At 36.8% G+C, this 22,730-nt stretch overlaps 1 pseudogene across 1 annotated transcript in view; it reads right to left on the reverse strand.

The window, feature by feature from the left end:
* Nucleotides 1–2,948: 2,948 nt before the first annotated feature.
* Nucleotides 2,949–22,730, reverse strand: part of LOC308513744 — a 33,160-nt pseudogene continuing 13,378 nt past the window's right edge. The window contains exon 4 of the transcript in view: nucleotides 2,949–3,426. The product of the transcript in view is annotated as an uncharacterized misc_RNA (transcript). The remainder of the gene's footprint in view (nucleotides 3,427–22,730) is intronic.

A 22,730-nucleotide genomic window follows, 5' to 3' on the forward strand; every position in this document is an offset into this window, starting at 1 on the left:
CTTTTTATTGTTTACCAGGCCTTACCTTTGATATGTATATCTGCTTTGCTAGAGGGCAAAATGTGTGAATAAAAAGCCCTGGGTGTGGAGATTGGAGGAGCTTAGCCACTACAGCTAAGTTTCTTTCTGGCCCGCCAAAATGCCTTCCAAATTCATATTTCTTGTCAAGTCTCTTTAATCCATTTGTGCACAGCCTCTTTTCCAGATTCCTGAAAGCTTGTAGATGCAGGATAACACAACGGCAGCTGGTTCTTGATAAATATTTGATAAATGACATATTTTTGGGCAAATGCACTATTATTTAAATAAGAACTGAATTAATCTTAAAATATATCACTTTTATAGCACAACAAATCATCTATCCCTAGCTTTTCCTGTATATTGCCCTTAAACTCTATGAGTGTTTTCAAAACTCACAGTTTTGCTGAAACCGGTTTGGCTCAGTGGACAGAGCATCGGCCTGCGGGCTGAAAGGTCCCAGGTTCGATTCCGGTCAAGGGCAAGTACCTGGGTTGCGGGAACATCTCCGGTGGGGGATGTGCAGGAGGCGACTGATCGATGGTTCTCTCTCATCGATGTTTCTGCTCTCTATCTCTCTCCCTTCCTCTCTGTAAAAAATCAATAAAATATTAAAAAAACTCACAGTTTTATTTCTATATTAGGTCATATTTTCCCATTTCTGCTACTGTGATTCTATTTTACATTCTGATGACACAACCTCTGTTTAAATTAAGTAGCATCAGTCTCCTTTTATATCATTATGATCCTAATTATTTTTCTTATCAGAAAACTACTATATGTATTTATATGTATGTGCATCTATCTCATTCATCTCCATCTATCATCTATTCTATCTATCCATATTCCACTCCCAAATTTACCATTCTCAGTATAATTGTTTTATAACCCTTATGCCATCAGCTGATGTTTTTCATGTTCATAGTTCTTTATTAAATTAACTCTATTTTTAAAATTTTTAAAATATTTTTCTTCTGCGCCCCTCCCCGCTCCACTCAACTCTATCTTTTTAAAAGTATTTTTATGATTTCAGAGAGAGGAAGGGAGAGGGAGAGATTGAAACATCAATGTTGAGAGAGATCATTGATTGGCTGCCTCCTGTATGCCCCCTACTGGGAATTGAGCCCACAACCCAGGCATATGCCCTTGACCAGAATCGAACCCAGGACCCTCAATCCACAGGCTGACGCTCTATCCAAACCTGACAGGACTAACTCTATTTTTTTTATTGCAACAACTTAACAATAGGAAAAGCACTATAATAAATATATATTATATTTATTTTGCATACTACTTTCAGTAGAGCAACTACTATACAGCTGGCAGCCTCAAAACATCTGCTATTGGAAGAAAGTAGCATATTTTAAAATCTTAATTTGTTTGTACCCAGAGGACAACTGAAATTAGTCCAATAATAACAGTTAAAACATGATAATTGATCTTTAGTGCTGCAGGGCTCATAATAACATTTGTTATAATGTTGGGTTTAGAACTTAAACCATAAGATAATAGGAAAATAAACCGTGAGTCACAGGGAGCAAAGCCAATTTGTGAGGTAAATAAAAGTCCTAGAGGAATAAGAGATCAATGATAAGATCCAAAAATGCTTAAATTGGTGATAACATCATAATTTCTGGTTCATAGAAGAAAGAATAATTTTTAATACTTTTGAAGACTTACAAACAAGATTAGTCAGGTTATTATAGAGACTGCTGAATACGATGAGTACAAGAACCTTTCATGTCAATTATACCTGGTTTTGATGCCCACATTCCATGGTGGTGACCAGGAAACAGCAGGATAATAAAGCTATGTAGTTTAGTTTTATAGTTTTAGTTCTTGAATTCATTGTTAGCTATTGTGAAATATATTATTTGTAAAAATGGCATTACATTATTTAAAACACATATACCTTGAGCATCTATAATACAGTCATATAAGAAAAGGGGAAATACCAGTACACCGTCATTTTTTTTTTTTAACAATTTGTAACCAAAACTTTAATCCCAGGGATTCTTACAAAACATATTACAAATGACAGCATGAAAAAAAAATTTGGCCCTAACCAGTTTGGCTCAAAGAAGAGAGCGTCGGCCTGTGGACTGAAGGGTCCCAGGTTTGATTCTGGTCAAGGGCTAGGACCTTGGTTGTGGGCACATCCCCAGTAGGGGCTGTGCAGGAGGCAGCTGTCGATGTTTCTCTCATCAATATTTCTAACTCTATCTCTCTTCCTTCCTCTCTATAAAAAAAAAATCAATAAAATATATTTAAAAAATTGGACAGTAACTCAAAGTTCAGCTCTACAATGTACCCTTAAACTGGCAGGACACTGGTATCTTGAAGAGTCTCAATCTTCCAAGTGAAGAATGTTACAAAGAGCTATGTATTCACATATAGCGATCACAAGAAATTTATGACCTAAAGCAAAGAAAGTAAACTGACTTTCTTAAAACTTCTTAGATGTTACACTAAGTGGGCAATATCAGTTCAGTGTAAAGGCTGGCTGGATTTTTTTTAAAACCCTAATCTAGTTTAAGGGCCCAGCTTTAATTTTTAGCTGCTGGCTTGAGTTGATAGCAGCTTTAGAAGACTGCTTGTTCAACTACAGCTCCATATTCCATCCCAGCTATGGAAAGTATTCAATTTTGCAAGTTTTGTTTCCACAATATTCAATATCACACTTTAGCTGGAAGTTCATTATCAGTCTATGCAAGACTGAAGTTCAAAGCAAATCCAATTTTGCTTAAGGGAACATTATAAAGTAACAATTCTTGATATTACATGCCTCCTATGATCCATTTCAAACCATCGAGAATTATATCTTTATGTGTCACTGTTCCAAGACAAACAAATGTGAACAGCAAAAACATCTTAAAAATGCACCAAGCTTATGAAGTCTCAAACAAAACTTGAATTTTCTGTGCATCCTTTCAAATGGAGTTGTTTCCTGTACACCACTCGTCTTGCAAACTGGTCTCTTTCCTTTCATTTGACCTAGATCGGCTGTGAGACCTAGAGAAGGATCAGGACGGCTTATGATCTCTCTTCTCCTAACTCTAGAAAGGGACCTGCTCCGCTACGGGAGAAGCTTCTCCGTCTTGGAAGCTTCTCCCTCTCCCAAGAGGTGGGTGGGCCTTGATTTCGACTTCTCCTTTCGCCGTCTGACAGTTCCACTCTTACTCGGCAGCCACATAGTGTCCTCCCATCCACGGTAGCTCTCAGCTGCATCTCGGGGATCTTCAAATTCAACAAAAACAAAGCCCGGAGGGTTTCTAGCAACCCCTACACTTTGGAGTGGTCCATAATAGTCAAAGGCTCGTTCCAGTTCAGTCTTGTTACAGTTGTTCCCAAGATTGCCTACATAAACCTTACAATCCAACGGACAGGAATCACGATGCACTTCAAGATCTTGAGTTAGGAATGCTGAAGCTGACGTCCACACACACACCCACCTCCGGCTCCACAGGTCCCCTCACCTCCCTGGCGTCCACGAAATGGCCACTATTATTTTTTGACAGAAAAGAGTTGTGACTTGTTTATGCTCAATGGCTATTCTTCAAATTTGACTTACTAATTTGCATTAAATAAGGCCCTCTACATAGTAAAATACTTTGCATTATACCTAAACAATGTTCAGGATTTTACTAATAATTAAAAACAAAAGCAGGATACATAAAATGCCATACTAGAGAAGTGACTAGTATAAAAAAAAAATTACAGAAAAAAAAAAATATCCCAGCCTGTGTGGTTCAGTTGTTCAGTGTCAAACTATGAGCCGGGACAACAGAGTTCCATTGCTGGTCGGAGCACATGCCCAGGTTGCCCGCTGGATCCCCAGTGAGGGATATGCAGGAGGCAGCTGATCAATTATTCTCTCTCATCATTGATGTTTCTATCTTCCTCTCCATCTCCCTTCCTCTCTGAAATCAATAAAAGTATATTAAATAATAATAATAACCCTATATATGCAATATACATACTCATCCACAATAAGCTGTAGTCTATATGTATATATATTCTTATAAAAAATGAGTTATACAATTAGAATTACTAGTATTTTCTCACACAATTATCATGTGAAGTTAAGTATTCCTCCAAAATTTGGTTTTTAAGTAAGTACATTACTCATTTTATTTATTTTTATATTTATTTTTATCATTGGCATTGTTTATGTTAGATTATTCTTTAAGTGAAGGAAGTACAAACATATCAATCTTTTGTGAAAATAGCTAGAATTCTATGACATTTTTGCCCAGAAGCATTTCTAAGGGTCAATATCCAAGTAGTATTGCTTAGAGTGTGTTATTTCTGCTACACTCAACCTTCCTTCTTTCAATCTTTCCTTCCTTCCTTTATTCTTATTTTTTTTTAACCCTTTCTCAAGGATATTTTTCAAATGAATTTAAGAGTGGAAGAGAGAGGGAAGGACTGAGAGAAATATTGATGTGAGAGAAATACATCGATTGATGGCCTCCTGCACATGCCCCAACCAGGACCCCGGCAGGGAGGACCCTGCAACCGAGGTATATGCCCTTGACTGGAATCGAACCTAGGACCCTTCAGTCTGCAGGCCAACACTCTATCCACTGAGCCAAACCAGCTAGGGCTCCTTTATTCTTTCTATCTTTCCTTAATTACTTCTTCCTTCCTCCCTTCCTCCCTTCCTCCCTTCCTCCCTTCCTTCCTTCCTTCCTTCCTTCCTTCCTTCCTTCCTTCCTTCCTTCCTTCCTTCCTTCCTTCCTTCTGTTTTCTTCCTTTCTTCTTTCTTTCTTTCTTTCTTTCTTTCTTTCTTTCTTTCTTTCTTTCTTCTTTCTTTCTCTTTCTTTCTTTTCTTTTCTTCATTTCTTCTCTGTATTCAATAATCATGTCCATGTATAAGAATTTTTTTCTGATAGCACATATGTACATAGCTAAATGTAATAAAATTGAGCAATTTTTCAAAATCATGACATAATAATCACAGAATAATTAAATATTTCAGTATAATTTTGTTGATGTGTAAAGTGGACCTATGTAATATATTTTTCCCATAAGTTATGGATTGATGCTGGCATTTTCTGTAATTGGCTTAGGTTCTATTGCATTGAAGAAGAAAAATAATTTAAAATAATTTAGGTCATGGAGATTTTTATAGTGAGATGTGATTTCATTTTTTTGGAGGAAAATAGATTTATCTAAAATAATAAAATAATATTTCTGTGAGATACAAAGACCTTTATAATGTGAAAAAGTTATATGAGTTTACTAACTTTGTCTATCTATCTATTTATTTAGTTATTTATTTATATTTTAATCCTCACCAGAGGATATGTTTATTGATTTCAGAGAGAGAGAGAGAGAGAGAGAGAGAGAGAGAGAGAGAGAGAGAGAGAGAGAGACCTATGTGAGAGAGAAACATGAAACATCTATTGGTTGCCTTCCATACATGCCCTGCCAGCTGCGGATGGAACTTCAACCTAGTTATGTGTCTTGACTGGGAACTGAACCAGAAATTTTTTTGGTGTACCTGATAATGCTCCAACCAACTGAGACACTCAGCCAGGTCAATGAATTCACTAATTTTAGAAGAAAATAGCACATAATCCTATAACAAAATCTATCTTTTGAGTATTGGTGAGTGATGTGAAGACTCGTTGCTGATCATTTATGTTGTTCTGTTGTTTATTTAATACCTGAGGGAATTTATAAATGAGAAACTCTTGAAGAAATTAAGTTTTCCGGATGTGCACTTCAAATTAAGTGATGTTTGACAAATACTTGTGCACTTTATTAGATATGGCTGCAGTGAATCAACAAAAGCAATCTGTTGATGATATATGAGAAATATTTTCAGTACTTTTTATGAAAAGTATCTTCTCTGAAAATTACATATTTAAGTTAAGCTGTCCTGCTGTGCTATCCTTTTGAAAAATTGAATTGATACAATAACAAGGACCTGAAGACTAATGTTAGAAACTCTACAATTATTTGTACAGGGAATTAAAGAATGTAAAATAAAGGCTTCTAAGAATCACTTCTAATCATCTTGATACAATTATTCTTAGTCCCATACATTTTTGTCCTTCTAAATTGTACTGGAAAGGAGTAGTAAAGCTCATATGGGTCACGAAGTTCAGAATGTCACAATATGAAAAATGCACACATGTATGTAAAGAAAAATTATGAGAGAGAGATAGCTTTGAAAAAAAGGTAGACCATTTTTTTAAAATAAATGCATTGGAGTTACATTGGTTAATGGGATAGACCATTAAATTTTGATGTAAGACTAAAATGTAAATTTGGAATACAAGAGAAAATATTTCATTTGTGCTAAATACTAGTACAATTTCAGCCTTGCATCAGAGCAATCCTATCTAATAAAAGAGTAATATGCAAATTAACCATCACTCCCTCATTCCATCACTCCTTCACAAAGATTGTGCCGGCCACAGAGCTGGAGCGAGCAGGAGGCTTGGGTTGCCCCTGGCGATGGAGGAAGCCAAGCTTCCCGCCTGCCCTGGCTGGCCCTGAGCTCCGTTCAAGGCTACAAAGTTTCAATTATTAAAGATAAATAAATTCCACATACCTTCTTCCAGCCCGCAGACATGGCCAACCTGAAAATGGCCATCAGCCCCTCACCCAGGCTGGTCAATTACCCCAGTGGGGACCCCCACACTGAAGGGGGTGTGACCAGCATGCAAACAACCATCAGCCCCTCACCCAGGCTGGCCACACCCCCATGGGGTGAGGGTCCCTGCTGGGGGGCTTGACAAGCCTGCAAACCGCCATCAGCCCCTCACCCAGGGTGGCCAGGCACCCCAGTGGGGACCCCCACCCTGAAGGGCAAACCAGCCGGCCCCCACCCGTGCACTAGGCCTCTGTCCTATGTAATAAAAAGGTAATATGCAAATTGACCCTAAAGCAGAACCCTACCCTGATCCACAACCCCCTTCAGGGCAAACCAGCCAGCCCTCACCCGTGCACCAGGCCTCTGTCCTATATAATAAAAGGGTAATATGCAAATTGACCCTAACAGCAGAACAACCGGGAATGACTGGTCACTATGACACACACTGACCACCAGGGCAGATGCTCAATGCAGGAGATGCCCCCTGGTGGTCAGTGCACTCCCACAGAGGGAGCTCTGCTCAGCCACAAGCCATGCTAACAGCTGCAAACACAGCAGTGATGGTGGGAACCTCCTCAGCAGCGCTCAGGATGTCCGACTGCAGCTTAGGCCTACTCCCAGCTGGCAAGTGGACAACTTCTGAGGGCTCCTGGGCTGCCAGAGTGGTGTCTGACTGCCAGTTTAAGCCTGATCCCCCGGGGAGCGGGCCCAAGCCAGCAGGTGGACATCCCCCGAAAGGTCCCAGACTGCGAGAGTGCACAGGCCGAGCTGAGGGACCCCCCTCAACCCTAGTGCACAAATTTTTGTGCACTGGACCTCTAGTTAATGATAAACAAAATTGGTCACACAGTTGCAACACACTACTTTTATAAAGAGGTGGGTTACAGGTAAACTGAGAGGATGAGCAGAAGGCCTTTCAATCCAGTTAGGTCATTTTTATTAGATTCTAAAAATAATGGAAATTAGTAAAATGAACAGAAGAATAATATTAATAAATTGTCATTTGGAAAGACAAATTATGCAGCAAAGTATGCGCCATGTAAGGGCAATAATAGAAACTGAGAGACTAGGTAATAAGAGGTAATGTTAATTTCAGATAGAATATACATTCAAATAATGTATTAAAAATGTATGTGTATATATATATATATATATATATATATATATATATATATAGAGAGAGAGAGAGAGAGAGAGAGAGAGAGAAATAATTTCATATTTTGTTTAAATAAGATAAAAGGTGGATTTAAAATGTTTTGCATAGTCATGGCTAAGGGCATTGGGTAGAATAAAAATATGAAACATTGTTTTAATTAACATAGAAGAGATATATATGAAGCAGGTAAATAAAAACATTAAATTATCAACAAATTATAGTTGTGATATCTGTGGTATATTCAAATGAGCTGTAGTATATCTGGGTTTTAAGCTTTAAAAAAGACTGTGCTGGGGATAGTAGTTTAAAATTCTATTATCCTAATATGTTTTATGAAAGTTAATATCTTTAATATATAAATTACTCATACAAATTGAAGATAAAATTATTAAGGCCAATTAGGCAAAAATCACAAAAAGTATGCAGATAATTATCAGAAAAATACAAATAATAAACAATAATATGAACAAATGCTTATATAGCACTTCCTATATGCCAGGCCCTTTTTAAAAACAGTTTTAAAAACAGGGGCCGTCACATCCAAAACAACTGAACAGATGACCCAACAGGTTGCGTGGGGCGACCAGGCCTGCAAGGGGTTAGTGAGGGGCAACCAGGCTAGCAGAGGGGTCCAGTGCGGGAAGACCAGGCCAGCAGGGGGTGCAGTTGGAGGGACTAGGCCAGTAGGGGGAGCTGTGAGGGGTGTCCAAGCTGGCAGGGGTGGCAGTTGGTGGCGACCAGGCTGGCAGGGGGGCAGTAAGGAGTGACCAGGCTGGTGAGGGGGCAGTTAGGGGCAACTAGGTCAGCAGAGGGGGCAGTAAGAGGCTACCTTGCTGGCAGGGAGGAGCAGTTAGGGACAACCAGCCTGGCAGAAGGGGCAGTTGGGGCGACCAGGCTGGCAGTGGGGGCAGTTAAGGGTGATCAGTTCAGCCGGCAGAGGCAGTTAGGGGTGATCAGGCTGGCAGGGGGAGCAGTTTGGGGCAATCAGGCAGGCAGGCAGGTGAGCAGTTAGGAGCCAGTGGTCCTAGATTGTGAGAGGGAAGTCCAACCGCCGGTTTAGGCCCGGGCCTAAATTGGTGGTCGGACATCTTCCGAGGTGTCCAAGATTGAAGAGGGTGCAACCTGGGCTGAGGGGATCTCCCCCCATGCATGAATTTCATGCGCCAGGACTCTAGTAGAGACATAATTGACATACAAAAAACTACACTTATTTAATTGATTTGGAAATTTACAAACACCCATAATACCCTTACCACAAGCAAAATAGTAGACATATCCAATACCAACCAGAATTTTCTTATGACTCTTTGTTTTTGCTTTTTTTGTTGTTGTTTTATCTTTTTAGTTTGTTGTTGTTTTTTTTTTTTGGGGGGGGGGCAGCAGGGTTGCTTTTTTATAGCTCTTAACATGAGATCTATCCTCAGCATATTCTGATGTGCACAATGCTGTATTGTTCACTATAGGCACTTATTTATGTTCAGCAGATGTCTATAATTTATTCATCTAGCATAACAGAAACTTAATACCCATTGAAAGACTCTCCATTTCCCCACCCCCATTCACCCACCACCACTATTATGTTCTTTGATTTCAGCTATTTTTAGATGTCTTATAAAAGTGGAATATCATGTAGTCCATCAGTGACTGGCTTTTCACTTAGTCCAGATAGCTCCTTTAATAAAAAGTTGCCTGGGGACAAGACACAGGATGTAAAGAAAATGGAACCTTAGAGAAAATCTAGTACTAATGAAAACATACACTTGATGAGGAAGAAAATGAATCATACTTAAGAAAATGAGATTGAACATCCAATAAATAGTTAAGACACAGAATCTGAGAGAGGAAATGACTTTAAAAATGAAGTAGTCAGTGATGTTATAGGCTAAGAACACAAAATGTAAAATTTGAGTAGCATAGCAAGTCAGGATAGCTTTACTGGAGAAGTATAGGAAATTAGTAAGTTCTATGTAGAAGAAGTTGAGTTCCCACAGGGTGACTTTTGGCATTTCTGAGAGTAAAAAAAGCAGCCCTGCATTATTACCATATGAACAAATTATTAAAGGAAAACCACAGGGAGAAACTAAAAATTTCTCAAGAAAACTAGAATTTATGGTGTTCCCAAGAAAAAAATTACCCAGATAACATAAAGTATTAGATAACTGATCCTTTCACTACAAATGTTCTGTGGTTTTGATAGAAGTTCACACTTATGAAGAACTTAATCACAGACATTCTTCTGATCATTTAACATATAACAGCTCATCCTGTCCTCATAATATCCAAAGTATAGGTAATATTCTTATGATATTCTTAAAGAGGAAATTAAGACACAGTGTGGTTAAGTAAATGGCCTAAAATCCCATAGCTATAAAGAAGAGTCAGGATTTTGAACTGCTACACTTAGTTACTAAGTGTATATTCTTTTTCTTTTAAAAAAAATATATTTTATTAATTTTTTTACAGAGAGGAAGGGAGAGGGATAGAGAGTTAGAAACATCAATCAGCTGCCTCCTACACACCTCCTACTGGGGATGTGCCTGCAACCAATGTACATGCCCTTGACCGGAATCGAGTCTGGGACCTTTCAGTCCGTAGGCTGATGCTCTATCCCAGTGATGGTGAACCTATGACAAGCATGTCAGAGGTGACATGCGAACTTATTTTTTTGGTTGATTTTTCTTTGTTAAATGGCATTGAAATATCCTATCTAATAATAGAGAAACATGGTAATTAACCATAACTTCGCTACCTTTCCCATTGGCTAATCAGTGAGATATGCAAATTAACTGCCAGCCAAGATGGCGGCTGGCAGCCAGGCAGCTGAAGTGAACATGAGGCTTGCTTGCTCCAGTGAAGGAGGAAGCCAAGGTTCCCCGCCTGCTGCAGCCCAGCTCTGAGCTCTGGATGCAGCAATGTTGCAATTATAGAACCTAAACAAACCCCAGGTACCAGCTTTCAGCCAGTGTGGCCTCAGAGCTTAGAGCGGCCAGTGATGGCAACAAAGTTTCAATTATAGAATCTAAACAAACCCAGATACCTGCTTTCAGCTGGCAACAGCCTCTGAGCTAGAGCCGGCTCTCAGCTCCAGTGACAGCCATAGAAGGTAAATAAATCCCAGAATAAAAAAGAAAAAGAAAAAAGGAGAGGCTGGGAGCTTCAGTCGCCCACCAGCCTGAAAACAGCCCTCAGCCCTTCACCCAGACTGGCCAGGCACCCCAGTGGGGACCCCCACCCTGATAGGGTGTGACCAGCTGCAAACAGCCATCAGCCCCTCAGCCAGGCTGGCCAGGTACCCAAGCGGGATTCCCACCCTGATCTGGGACACCCTTCAGGCAATCCAGCCAGCCCCTACCCATACACCAGGCCTCTATCCTATATAGTAAATGGGTAATATGTAAGCTGACCCTAACAGCAGAAGGACTGGGAATGACTGATCACTATGACCCACACTGACCACCAGGGGGCAGATGCTCAATGCAGAAGCTGCCCTTTGGTGGTCAGGGCGCTCTCACATGGGAGGAGCTCTGCTCAGCCACAAGCCAGGCTGATGGCAGCCAGTATAGTGGTGGTGGTGGGAGCCTCTTCTGCCTCCTCAGCAGCGCTAAGGATGTCTGACTGCAGTTTAAACCTGCTCCCCGCTGGCAAGTGGACATCCCCCGAGGGCTGCTGGGCTGCCAGAGGGATGTCTGATTGCCATCTTAGGCCCAATCCCTTGGGGAGCGGGCCTAAGCCATCATGTGGTCATCCCCTGAGGGGTCCCAGACTGCGAGAGGGCACCGAGTGCACAAATTTTTGTGCACCGGGCCTCTAGTATAAAATAAATATCAAAAATATAAGTCTTTGTTTTACTATGGTTGCAAATATCAAAAAAATTCTATATGTGACAAAGCACCAGAGTTAAGTTAGGGTTTTTCAAAATGCTGACACACCAAGCTCAAAAGGTTCGCCGTCACTGCTGAGTCTATCCACTGAGCCAAACTGGTTAGGGTTAAGTGTATATTCTTAACAACTACATAGTACTGTGTTTGGGTGAAATTTGTTACTCTAATACTGAGCTTCAACATTATGTTTGGTGTGTGTGTGTGTGTGTGTGTGTGTGTGTGTGTGTGTGTGTGACCTTTCTTAGTGATCATCAATAATATTAATTAAATGTGAAGAGCTAGCATCAAATAAATTTGAACGGCCTATGTATGAAAAACTGTGGTGAGAATAATGGAAGTGAGGGAAAGATGCTTAGACATTTTTCTTATGCACTTAATAAAGTATTTATCAAAACATAAACAAATGCACACCTACTAAATTGTCTACTATGAAGAGTTCATCTATGACATAGGACAATAGTATCAATTGTATAATTTAGACCATTTTGATATGAAAAATTAAAAAAAAAATAAGCTGTTAGAAAGAGATACTGAATCCTTTTTTTATTTAATTTTTTTACATTAAGTGGGACATCCATTATTGGTTCTATACTTATTGTCTTGAATTTCCTCAGGATCAGTAAGAGATAACAGGAAACTGGGGAAATTTTGGCCAATAAATCACTGGGTAGCACTGTTTATGCAGTCAATTGTGTTTAAACAGAGAACACAACTTTCTAAGACATTTAATTAGATCTGAGACACATTTTAAAAGAGGCGTAAAGAAAAAAAAAAAAAAGGCATCCATAGTTGTGAAATGTATTTGACTTGAAGAGTGGCTTCTCCAAAGTAAAGGGCAAACATTATAAATTGCACATGAATGAAAGAAAATTATATAGCAGATGCTAATATAATATCAATATACTTTAACCATATTCATTAAAATAAGCAGGAATGTAATTGGAAAGTGAAAACCCAATTAACCTGCTTAACCTGCTTATTTAGATTATAAGTTTCTAGCATACCTTCCATATAATTCCAGTATCATGGAACTATTTGAATTCAAATGAATATAAGACAAATTAAAAAGTAAAATATGTAGGTCTGAAGATAAAAATAAAGCAATATTAGATTAAAGTAGACTAAATTCCAAGGTTAATATTCAGTCTTAGAAAATATATTTACTCCATCCCATACTGAAAAGCATCTGTTATACATTAAAAATAGAAAATATTAACATACTATGAGCTTATAGGCCTGAAGCATGCACTGTGCCATCCTTAATATACTTCTTTTGCAAACCAAAGTGATATAGTTATATTTAAAGCACTAAAAGCCCCCTGTAAGCATGGTTGCATAAAGAAGCAGTGAGATGGAGAGCAGAGATTTGGGTCTCTTTCCTTTTTGAAGACAAGTACCATTTCATTTTGAAAGAAATTGAGAAACAAGTTTAGTGAAAATTGAAAACATACTCTAAAGGTGTGGATGGAATGAAATATTTGTATTTTGCAAATATATTAATAGGGATTGTAATTTTATTTAAATTCAATATTTAACCCATTCTAGTTTGTGTATGACTTCAGCTCTACCTCCTGCTATGGTCAAGGGCAATATGAAAACTCAATGAAAACTAGCCATTTATTCCACTCTGAAACCATTTAATGTTTCCGAAAGAGAAATGATATCCACTTAACATGATATAAAAACTGAGCAACACACACAATAAAACAAAATTATTACTTGGGAGACAGCAGAAAATTGTTAGAAGATCATCTCTTCCTGTTATTACTGGTAATTCATCATTACTCATCTATTTGTTCAAAACATTGAAGACACCTTGAATTTCCTCCTGCTTACCAATCTTGCAAGTGTTTTTATTTAAAATCACAACTGAATTTTTACTAAGATTTTATCTCACAAGAGCATGTAATTTATATATAGAAAAGTGTTTTATATATTTCTTCTTTTCTTTAACTTGCAAGCTCAAAAAGTATCATCAATAGAAAACCATTGTAAGAATAACTACAGATAAAATACAAACAGATAAAATACAAACTTTAGGACTTCTGCCCCCAAATGAAGAGAATTTGAAGGACTCTGCAGTAACTCTTAAAAACATATTTCCATTATTATTAATGATAACCACATGTTTGATGAAAAGTAAAAGACCTTTAAATACATTTCTTTTTCAATTTATTTTTTAAAAATACTTTTTGATTGATTTCAGAGAGGAAAGGAGAGGGGAGAGAGATAGAATCATGGGGACCGAACCCTCATCCCAGTCATATGCCCTGACTGGGAATTGAACTGTGACATCCTGGCTCATAGGTAGACGCTCAACCCTAGAGCCACACTGGCTGGGTTAAATACATTTCTTTTATTAGAAATAGTAAATATTTTATTCTCTCAGCAGTTTTTATAAGCTTACAACCCTATAAATGGAAGCAATACCAAAGAAGAGTTTATGGCATTTTTTACTTATGCATCTAAATATTAAAATTAGTTAATATTGTGATAATTAATAATTGCAAGTTATCCCAATTGATTCTTATGGATTAATATTATTTACTCCAGTTATGTCAACAGAATGAACAATATTTTTCTATTATCTGTAATTTTTAAAATGCTGACACTTCTCTTGAAAGAAAAATGAGACTCCTTGGTTTATTTAAGAATGAGTTGGCCGAAACCGGTTTGGCTCAGTGGATAGAGCGTCGGCCTGCGGACTGAGAGGTCCCAGGTTCGATTCCGGTCAAGGGCATGTACCTGGGTTGTGGGCATATCCCCAGTGGGAGATGTGCAGGAGGCGGCTGATTGATGATTCTCTCTCATCGATGTTTCTAACTATCTCTCTCCCTTCCTCTCTGTAAAAAATCAATAAAATATATATTTATAAAAAAAAAAGAAAAAAAAGAATGAGTTGAGTATTAGTCTCTCTGAATTGAAAGTGTTCACCAAAAAACATGGCAGTTCAAATGGATTTAGTTCTATTTGGATAGAACTGTTGTCTATCTTCAGACAACAGTTAAAAATCTCTTAATAGTACTTATTTTTCTATAATACTAAACTTGATAGCCACTTGGCCTGGAGGTCAAACCCTCCCTGGAATTAGCTACAACAATCAAGATTTAACTATAAGACTGCGAACAAAGACCACTAGGGGGTGCACCAAGGAAGCATAACAAAATGCGGAGACAAAGAAACAGGACAAAATTGTCAATGGAAGATATAGAGTTCAGAACCACACTTTTAAGGTCTCTTAAGAACTCTCTAGAAGCTGCCGATAAATGTAGTGAGATCCTCAAGAAAACTAATGAGACCCTCGATGTTATGATAAAGAACCAACTAGAAATTAAGCATACACGGACTGAAATAACGAATATTATACAGACTCCCGACAGCAAACCAGAGGAGCGCAAGAATCAAGTCAATGATTTGAAATGCGAGGAAGCAAAAAACACCCAACCGGAAAAGCAAAATGAAAAAAGAATCCAAAAATGCGAGGATAGTGTAAGGAGCCTCTGGGACAGCTTCAAGCGTACCAACATCAGAATTATAGGGGTGCCAGAAGATGAGAGAGAGCAAGATATTAAAAACCTATTTGAAGAAATAATGACAGAAAATTTCCCCCACCTGGTGAAAGAAATGGACTTACAGGTCCAAGAAGCGCGGAGAACCCCAAACAAAAGGAATCCAAAGAGGACAACACCAAGACACATCATAATTAAAATGCCAAGAGCAAAAGTTAAAAAGAGAATCTTAAAAACAGCAAGAGAAAGAAACTCAGTTACCTTCAAGGGAATACCCATATGACTGTCAGCTGATTTCTCAACAGAAACTTTGCAGGCCAGAAGGGAGTGGCAACAAATATTAAAAGTGATGAATACCAAGAACCTACAACCAAGATTACTTTATCCAGCAAAGCTATCATTCAGAATTGAAGGTCAGATAAAGAGCTTCACAGATAAGGAAAAGCTAAAGGAGTTCATCACCACCAAACCAGGATTATATGAAATGCTGAAAGGTATCCTTTAAGAAGAGGAAGAGGAAGAAAAAGGTAAAGATACAAATTATGAACAACAAATATGCATCTATCAACAAGTGAATCTAAGAATCAAGTGAATAAATAATCTGATGAACAGAATGAACTGTTGATTATAATAGAATCAGGGACATAGAAAGGGAATGGACTGACTATTCTTGGGGGGGAAAGGGGTGTGGGAGATGCGGGAAGAGACTGGACAACAATCGTGCACCTATGGATGAGGACAGTGGGTGGGGAGTGAGGGCAGAGGGTGGGGCGGGAACTGGGAGGAGGGGAGTTACGGGGGAAAAAAAAAGAGGAACAAATGTAATAATCTGAACAATAAAGATTTAAATTAAAAAAAAATACTAAACTTGATTGACCTATTAAATAATACAAACAGAATTTATTTGAAGCATGCGAGGCTCTGTTCAACTAGTGTTATCTTCTTTATTTTCCACCATAGGCAAATTATGTAGCTGTGAATTCCCAGAAAGAAACAAATCCAGTAAATATTTCAGGAATAACACAGCATACAGAATAACCTCTGTCTTTGTAACATAAACCATTTGCTACATATACTTTTCTCTGCACATAGGGGTCAAATGCAATAGTTAAGCCAGAGGCCTTATCTGATTCATACACTATGTGAATGATTTCTGACTACATTATGACCGAATGTAACACTATGAGATATGCTTAAAAGGCAAAGTGGCAGAAACTATCTTCTATATTCAAACATTGTTAATGTGGTTCTTTCAGAAAGCAAAAAAAGCAAACTAAAAATATGCATAAATATAAATTTATAACACAGCATGAATACTGAAATATCTTTCTAATATAATTTTTGTTTCCTTAATCATTTAAACTTTTACTATTGAATCAGTAAATCTTAAATATTTACAGAAAGAAGGAGGAGGGGCTCTAACCGGTTTGGCTCAGTGGATAGAGTGTCGGCCTGCGGACTGAAAGGTCCCAGTTTCGATTTTGGTCAAGGGCATGTACCTTGGTTGCGGGCACATCCCCAGTAGGGAGTGTGCAGGAGGCAGCTGATCGATGTTTCTCTCTCATAGATGTTTCTAACTCTCTATCCCTCTCCCTTCCTCTCTGTAAAAAAAGCAATAAAAGATATTAAAAAGAAAGAAAGAAAGAAAGAAAGAAAGAAAGAAAGAAAGAAAGAAAGAAAGAAAGAAAGAAAGAAAGGAGGAGGGGCAAAATAAAGGAGGAATTGACATTGTCACCTTCATTATTGTTATTGTTAGTGCCTGAGAAAAATAATTGAAAATTAAGTTCTCATGGGACTAACACTTATTTTTACTTTTAAATATTAAAAACACAGACTTGAATATTCAACCTTTGAAGGAAACAAAATTTCAAAACTTAGGCAACAAGAACAAAAAATAAATATTGTCAGGCTTTTGATAGATACTCTGATTTGATTCTGTGTTTAGAAAATTGATGATCAATTTTAATAAAACATTTTAAAATATTGTAACATATACGATAGTAAATGCTTAGGTATTTATTCAACTAATATTTACTTAAAATAACCTACTTAAAAACACTTTTTTAAAAAAAATATATATTTTATTGATTTTTTACAGAGAGGAAGGGAGAGAGATAGAGAGTTAGAAACATTGATGAGAGAGAAACGTTGATCAGCTGCCTCTTGCACACCCCCTACTGGGGTTTGCCTGCAACCCAGGTACATGCCCTTGACCGGAATCAAACCTGGGACCCTTCAGTCCGCAGGCCGACACTCTATCCACTGAGCCAAACCGGTTTTGGCTACTTAAAAACACTTTTAACACAAGAGGTGAAGCTGCCAGTGTTACCTCCAAATGTTTTTGTTAAAGTAAAAAATTGGAAAATGCCAACCTTAATAACAGATATAAACAATAATCTCCAAATCACAGACAAAAGACATCAATACTTAAACTTTACAATGTGAGTCTATAATTGAATTTTAAACAGTTTCAATAACATAATGATTATACCTTGTTTTATTATATAAGTGACAGCAAAAACCAATGAAAATGATAAATATTATATAATCTTTTGGTGGACTTCATGCTTCATGTAGGTTGATATCGAAACTGCTTTCCAATGCAAAGGAAATGTTCTTTCAGACCACTAAATGAGAGGATAATAAAAGTTTTTGTATAACTCATTATTTTAGAGAAAAAGAAAGCTACACATGTACCTTAACAGATAAAAAATAGTGCATAACTAGAAATGTGTGTCCTCTGGAATATTAGAAATAGTTTATAAGTGCCTAATTGTCCTTAGATAATCTAAATGTTGGCCATTTAATTATTCATTTGTGCTTTTTTTCCAGATTTTATGCTCAGTAGGTATTATTTTGTTTAATTTAGGGTCCAAGTTAAGTTATAAAGGCATTGAGAATCTAGGGTAGGAACTACTATATTTGTTTCCCTCCCCTACTAATATATTTTTTTTAAATTTCTTTATCGATTATGTTATTACATATGTGTCCTTATCCCCACATTACCCCCCCCATCCCCTCCACTCATGCCCTCACTCCCCTGTTGTCTGTGTCCATTGGTTATGCTTATATGCATGCATATAAGTCCTTTGGTTGATCTTTCCCCCTTACCCCCACCCTCTCTTACCTTCCCTCTGAGGTTTGATGGTCTGATTGATGTTTTTCCCTACTAATGTATTCTTAATCTCTAATCCACTTAAAAAGAAATGTGTGTGTGTGTGTGTGTGTGTGTGTGTGTGTGTGTAAGCATTTATTCTATAGGGGGTATTATAATCAACCAGCTATTTCAGATCAACTGTAAAGTAAATATTTTTGTGAGTGTCAGTGCTTTCATAGATTTTTCTAATAAATGAAGGAACTTCTTAAAGGTCAAACTGTATATCATACCCTGAAGTAGATAGTTATCCAACCTTTAAGATATATCATAAGAAACTGATAATGAAAACTATGGATTTTTAAAATATTTTAAAAAGACAGTATAATTAGAAAAGTGTATTTGGTAAAGTATCTCTAACTTTAGAAAGTATGATTCTCTGTATTCTTAGTGGAATTATGGCTACATTCCGTAATACATAAATGCCGGAGTCCATTCATTGTCTTCACTAGCTGAGTTTAGACAGAGACCCCCCAAAAGCTAGTAGCCCTTGAAAGTCCTAGTAAAGGTCAGGGCTTGAAAGTCCTAGCAAAGGTCAGGGCTGTGCACCACCCAGTTAATCTAGGAACCACTCAGTTAATTTAGGTAATAATAGTTGAGGCATCCCCACCTTAGTTCCCTTAATTCCTTAGATACTTATGTAGATCCTTGTTGATTATTGTTAATCAGATACTCCCGGAAATCTATTGATGAGCTAATCAGTTACTCTGCCTACACTCGGAAATCTATTGATGAGTTAATCAGATACTTTTGTCTATTCCTGGAAATTGTTTGCTGATCTGTGTGTCATTGAAACTTCCTTACCCTAAGGGCTACTCCAGATCAATAAAAGATTGGAGCAGCCTGAGCATGGGTGGAAGTCCCTCTCCTTGAGTTGGACTTGCCCGCCTGGACCTCTGATATTGCAAAATTATCTCCTGTCTTTTCTCTCATTTGTTGTGCGGCTCCTCTTTCAGGTACCGAACCCTACTCCACGCGGGTCGTGGAAGGAAACACTCGACACATAAAGATCTTAAATCCCATGCCATGTAGACAATACTGTGCTACATTATCATCAATATCTGCTTATCTTCTCCTATACACTGGCTTAAGGGTACACTACACAAAAATTGGAACTGATTTCTCATGATGTAATATATTCAGAAATTTAAAGTGCATAACAAATTTAGCCCTAGCCTTGATTATACCCACTTAAGTCATACTTACTGAGATATATTACTCATTTAATAAGCTTTCCCTTTTTTAATATACTTCTATTCATTGTAACAAATGCATAGTCATTTAATGCCCACCATAATCAGATATAAAACTTTCCCACCATAGCAAATAGCTTTCTTAAGTTCTTTTGCTGTCAAACCCATCCCCCCATCCCTGGTCCCTGGCAAATACTGATCTGATGTCTAGTCCTACACTTTTGTTTTTAGGATTAATCTGCCTTTGCAATATTTTTGCTGAAGATAAGTTCAAAAAAATATTAAAGCTACCATGACAAAAGAGTATACAATTTCTTAGATTAGACATTGAGATTCAAAATTCATTTATTATACCCTAAACTTATGGAGAGCCACGACACAGAAAGCTATAAAGAGATAGAAGATTGTAAATGTACTTTGTTATAATGCGTACATCTCTTCTCTGTGGTGATGGCTTTCAAATATATTATTCAAGTCACTAAACATCTCTATAACTTCCCTTTTATTTTATAAAGATAAATTGATTATTTTTTTCCTATTTAAAATTTTGAGTACCGATTTTTTAAGTTGTGTACATTGAAGGTTTCATGGGTTATCTTTCCACACTCTAGTATGACAATGCTGGAGTATCATATTCTCGGCTCCAAATTCATAGAAATTGTTATCTAATTGGTACATCCTTCTCACATATGATTTGATTGAAAATCATCACTTCTAACAATCCTTAATCTTGAAACCTCTGCTTTATGTTGTAGAATAGCTATTTGTGTACTTGTCTCTTTTGCTCACTGCTTTGTAAGCTATTTGATAGCCACAGTAAGAGTTCATCTTTATTTATTCTGCTTTGCTTACAGTAGACAATCATACAGGTTGCATACAGTAGATAATTAGAGGGATTTGTTAATAAAACATAATTTCAGAAATCCTCTTACTTTATTTCCTGTGTTATAAAAGTGATGTGTTGTTTTTAATTAAAGAAAATAGTAAAAATACTTATTTTTGAGTAAAAATATTTATTTTTATTACTCAAGCTCACTTTCCAAGTAGACTTACTATTTTTGTCTACACTCAATTTTTTAGCTCTGTATAGGAAGTTTCAAATGATTGATGTGATTTAAAGCAATATTAAAAAAGAAAATACATTTTTTAAATGACTGGGCTACAATACTCCTCAAGTTAACAATACCTAAGATATAGCTGTAACCTTAATGTCCATTAACAGATGAATGAATAAAGAATATGTGGTGTGCACATAAAATGAAATATCATTCAGTCACAAAAAAGAAGGAAATCCAAGCATTTGTAACAATATGGAGGAACCTGGAGGACATTATACTAAGTGACATGACCCAGACATGAAGGACAAGTACTACATGATACTATCAAGATGAGACATATAAAATAGTAAAACTCCTAAAAGCAGAGAGTAGAATAGTGGCTGTCAGGGGCCAGGAGGAGAGAAAACAGGGAAATACTAGGCAAAGGATGCAAGATTTTGGTTGTGCAAGATGAAAGAGTCCTAGAACTTTATTGTAAAGTATATTACCTATAGTAATAGTATGTTATTACATACCTAAATTTTTCTAAGAGGGGAGGGGGGTTCATAGCTTAAATGTTATCACAAAATTATAATAGTAAAATAAATAAGGCAGGAGGAAACATATATTTAGGGGATATCTAGTAGTGCTGGTTTCATAGATACATATTTATCTCCAAATTTATGAAGTTGTATACATGAGTTTATATAGATTTTTGTATGTTAAAAAAAGTGTTAATTATAATTTTATGGCAAAGATTTAGTATCATTTTCTTATTATTAATTTTTAAAAGAAAAATTAAAGCAATAATACTCAACTATTATTAGAAATGCCATAATGGTATCAATTAATGTAATTATATATTTACTAAAATGTTTAGTGTATCCTAAATTTTAGCTTCCTGGAAAAACTATTTTACAAAAATTAGAGAATATATATATTCATACATATCACTGTTGTTGCTTTTCTTTAACATTTTGCACCTTATTTTATTATCAATAGGAAACTACAGTGAAATTTCTCTACTTATTAAAGCAGACATTTATGTGGGGAAAATAAAACCTCTGAGTGTGTTAGTGAACTTTATCTTGGAGAGTTACTGATTTAATTGATATAAGCTGCCCTTGCCATTAGTCTAGCTAACTGGAAGCAAGCTATTTCTGTCTGTATTACTTTTCATTATTGCTTCCTTATAGGAATTCAGTACCTGCTGCTCCATATAAATGTGACAAAGTTAAAAAACACAGTATAAAAAGTCGTTCAATTTTCATCTGCTATTTTCCTATCAATGTTAACACATGATGGTATTCTTCCTAACCTTCATAGTTCAAAGACTATTGTTTCAACTGGAATTTTGAAAACCTACATTTAGATTCTGACTTCAGAAATAGAAGAACATTAATATTGCTTATTTATTTATCTAATGTCCAAGCATCATCACAGATACTATAAATCACTTGAATTCCCCTTGCAGTTATTTTTTTGCAGTATACCTAAATTTATTCATAATTTACTCTGTTCTTCCCAGATGCAGAGTGAAGGAGATGACCAAGCCATTTATCACATAAACAATTAAAACTATCCTTTGGCTGTAAGCTTTTCGAAATGATGAACTGCTGGGACAGAGTGCACTGTCCTTGAATTACTTTCATTGGTAAGTATTAGACAGTATGATGAATTTTTTATAAACCAGACATTTGGAATAGTATCTTCAAAGCTGTTTCAGCTGCCTATTTATCTTTATTATGGCCTAGAAACAGATAGCAAAAATACAATATTGGTACATGTATTACATTAACAACAATTATGGGCATCATTTTTTTTCTTAAAGATGAGTGAAATAAAAGTTGGACTTTTACAACAATGCCATTGCTTTCTCCTTGCCCCAATGTGAAAAAGTAATTTCAATGTAAATATGTAACAATGTTAAAAAAGTAATAGTAATATTTTATGTACAAAGGTGAATCCTTATAGGCCTAAATGCAATTTTATAATTTGCTTTATATAGAATAAGTGACTTCCTAAGTATTTCAGAAGACAGACATGCTTAACATCTATAATAATAAAAGTGTAATATGCTAATTAGACCAGACAGCTGAACGACTTTCCAGATGTCATTCAGGTTGTCCTTCTGGACAAAGTCGCTGTAGCGGGGGCTGACGCAGAGGCGGTTAG

The sequence above is a fragment of the Myotis nattereri genome (assembly GCF_964212035.1).
Source record: "Myotis nattereri genome assembly, chromosome: 2".
Classification (NCBI taxonomy): domain Eukaryota; kingdom Metazoa; phylum Chordata; class Mammalia; order Chiroptera; family Vespertilionidae; genus Myotis; species Myotis nattereri.